This window comes from Pinus tabuliformis, chromosome 6, assembly GCF_031772625.1.
Source record: "Pinus tabuliformis cultivar Carrire ecotype Pingquan chromosome 6, CPIR1, whole genome shotgun sequence".
NCBI lineage: Eukaryota > Viridiplantae > Streptophyta > Pinopsida > Pinales > Pinaceae > Pinus > Pinus tabuliformis.
The window spans coordinates 111,586,706-111,590,114 of NC_142292.1; the positions used below are offsets into that span (position 1 = coordinate 111,586,706).

At 32.7% G+C, this 3,409-nt stretch overlaps 1 non-coding gene across 1 annotated transcript; it reads left to right on the top strand.

Moving 5' to 3' along the window:
• Positions 1-2,619: 2,619 nt before the first annotated feature.
• TRNAL-AAG (transfer RNA leucine (anticodon AAG)) lies at positions 2,620-2,700 on the top strand. The gene has a single exon. It is a non-coding gene; the product is annotated as a tRNA-Leu (tRNA).
• The last annotated feature ends 709 nt before the right edge of the window (positions 2,701-3,409 follow it).

Sequence of the window (3,409 nt, forward strand, 5' to 3'; positions counted from 1 at the left end):
TGTGATTCATTTAGCTTTGCATGTCTTCATCAAGAAAAACTTAGAAGATACAAAATTTCCACAAGCTACAAATGCCTTAATCTATGTGATATATTGTCTGTGGCATGCTAGAACTTGTGCCAACAAAGATGGGGAAGACGTACAGGGTCATTTCCTCTGCAATTTATCAAATGCACTTCAAAGAAAACTCTCAACAAAATTCTTTTGATATAAGTTTCAGCAAATAGAAGTGAGCAAAGAGAGAAAACAGGGACATCATCAAATCAAAGACAAAAAAAGACTCGACCTGCACAATTGCAATATGAAAAATGCGGCCTCGAAGATCAACTTCAATTGAAGCAATTGCTATAACTGTCAGTCCAGTAAGAAAACGAAGAACCATTCCAAAGATTTCATTTGTTTTCCCACATGCTACAAGTCAAGGTTGAAGACCCATGAATAAATCTCATCCAGAAACTTTTACAATACACTGTATTCAGAAAATGAAGATAACTTTTTATACTAAGATAACATTACTCTACAGACCCGTTGGGTGTTCTTTAGCAGATTAACAGGTATTTAGAATACTTATATGATTTTTCTTTATGTAGCTTACATCCAGGTTTCCAATTTATTATTACAAGGCCAAGAACATATGTTGGTCCAATCTTATTAAAAGAAAAGACATGGCTAAGCAATCATACATTGATGACATTGCACAATGAAGATAAGTATTTCAAAACAAGTATCCAGATTCATTGAACTAGGCGAGCAACTACTATAAGCCAATGCACGAAGTTCAAACTTAACTCATCTAAGTCTTCTTTCACAACTTGAAAGCCTTCGATGGACATGAGTTGGTAAGATTCTAGCCAGAAAAATTTGCATGTACATTTGAGGTATCATAATAGAATAGATGAAAATTAAGAAGATACAAATTAAATCAAGCAAATTGCAATAAGTTCTTTGAAAATGACAACTTTGAACACTCAATTAAAAGAAGTTACCAAACTAGGGAAAGTAGAACAAATATTATGGACTGTTATTTGCAGTGCCAACACTAGTGTACAAGCATCTACCATAATTTTCCCTCTATCACTACACCCCTGATCATAATGGCACTAAACACCCCAATCAAACATGCTAGAGCATACATGTTTTACATAAAGCAAAACAATTAAAAGTTAACAACCACTTGCCATCAAATCATAAACGTCCCATCATGAAAATATGTTGAAGTATATGTCAGTCATAAAAATTGAAAAGTATGAATTGATTTACAATCAAAAGCCATAAAACCGTGAGGACAACACAACAACACTTTCTCTCTCACACATGCATACATTCCACCGAGAATACACTAAATGACCAAAAAGAGAGAACCTGACACTGTGGATACTCTTGTCATGTCAATGATGTAATTCCTGAGACCCCCCTCTTTAACTAAGATCCAAAATTCTACTTACACACTGGGAACATCTGGTGACACTTTCATTGTCATCATGGAAGAGTAACAATTTAATGCTACTCTTTCCTACACTATTGCCTTAAGGCGTTTCCTTTGCAACATTTGGTGCAATTGCTAGTTTAATCGCTTTGAGAGGCACTCTCCAACTCAATATGGAAATGTTGTTATGTCCTTTCCAATAAACATTTTGATTGGGTCAAAATAAAATAGAAAAATAAAAATAAAAATAACTCTATGTTAAAATAAAAATAACTTCACATTAATATAATAAAAATAAAAAGGATACATTATTATCATTTTTACTATTTTTTGATGGGTAGTTAATGTAAACTTGACATGCTCAAGTTACCAGTGGTTTTTGAGCAAGTTTATGAGAGCCCAACCCATGGTGTTCATGTGGAATACGACGTATTTAAAGGGTGAAATTAAACCAACCTAGATCCATCTTAAATTTGGATCTATCATGTGCAGATAGATAAAACCTCTTGAGATACAAACCTCTTTTAAAGTAAAAACGCTTGATAGATCAAAATTTAAAATAAATCTAAACTGATTAAATTAAAAAACAAAAAATTCATAACTGTTTTAAAAATAAAATTTAACTTTTTATTTATAATTAAAATTTAACTTTTTATTTATAATTATTAATAAAAATATTCGATAAAAATTAAATCACTACCATTTATTTAATAATTATAAATAATTAAATTAACATTCTCTATTCCAAAATTCCAAAATATATGCCCAATATAATTGTAACATATAACCTAAATAGCTAGCCATCAAATATTATTAACGTTGCATTGGTATATCTATCTGTCAAAGTCATTGTTTAATCTAGGTGTCAAAAAATACGTCTTTAAACTTTAAAACACGTTCTAAAATACGTCTTTAAACTTTAAAACATGTTCTAAAATACGTCTTTAAACTCTAAAACACGTTCTAAAGGGCGTCAAATTCAAGACCTGGGACTCGGTAGAGATGGTGAATGAATGAAGTCCCTGCCGGATTAGAATTCAACCACACTTATATCACTGTTATTTACGAATATTTTATTGTGAGTGGCTCAAGTGCGTGGTAGGTAGGTGGAATAATATTGAGAAAAAAGAAAATACGGAGAATATTGATTAAAATTAAGTAGTTAATATTTTACAAAATAAAAATTACAAACCGTTGAGATGGCCGAGTTGGTCTAAGGCGCCAGATTAAGGTTCTGGTCCGAAAGGGCGTGGGTTCAAATCCCACTCTCAACAAGATGGGTTTTTCAATTTTAATTTAATTGGTATCGTATTTGATTCAGCACATGAAATAGGAGTTGTCTATAATGCGACTTTTTGAGATTCCGGTGACGGAATCTGGCGGAAGAAATTGAGATGAAATCATGATTTGTTGCAGTTAAAATGGTTTTTTAACTGCATATTCGGATTCAGCACCCTGAAAAACCACTGGGACGCTTTCATTGTGCAGAAACTAGTTATCAAACTTCGATTTCAATAAATTACTGCCGGATTTTCACCGGAAAAAATCGCCGGAAAGGCTTTCAAAAAGTCGCGTTAAAGACTACGGCCATGAAATAACTTCCAAGGTTGATGCCTATAGATCAACCCATTAACTAATTTATTCTTTCTCAATGGTTTTGTGGGGAGAATAACCATAAAGGTACATGTGTAATGTTTTACATACGAGACACGACGAAGAAAATTTTATTGGCATCGTATTTGATTCGAATACATGAATTAACTTCTAAGGTTCCTTTTAGATGGGTAGCCATCTTGAAGAAGGAAGAGTAGGTGATAGAGGAGTACTTGCATTTACATCCATCTACACTCAAAGATGGATCCTAAGGAATAAACCCCCCAAATATTGGTTGCAATATTAACTCAACCCCAAATATTGGTTGTATAAAATTTATTGGCCATAAAGTTTTTGGATTGGGTTATAAGTTTAAGTCCTAGAGTAGGT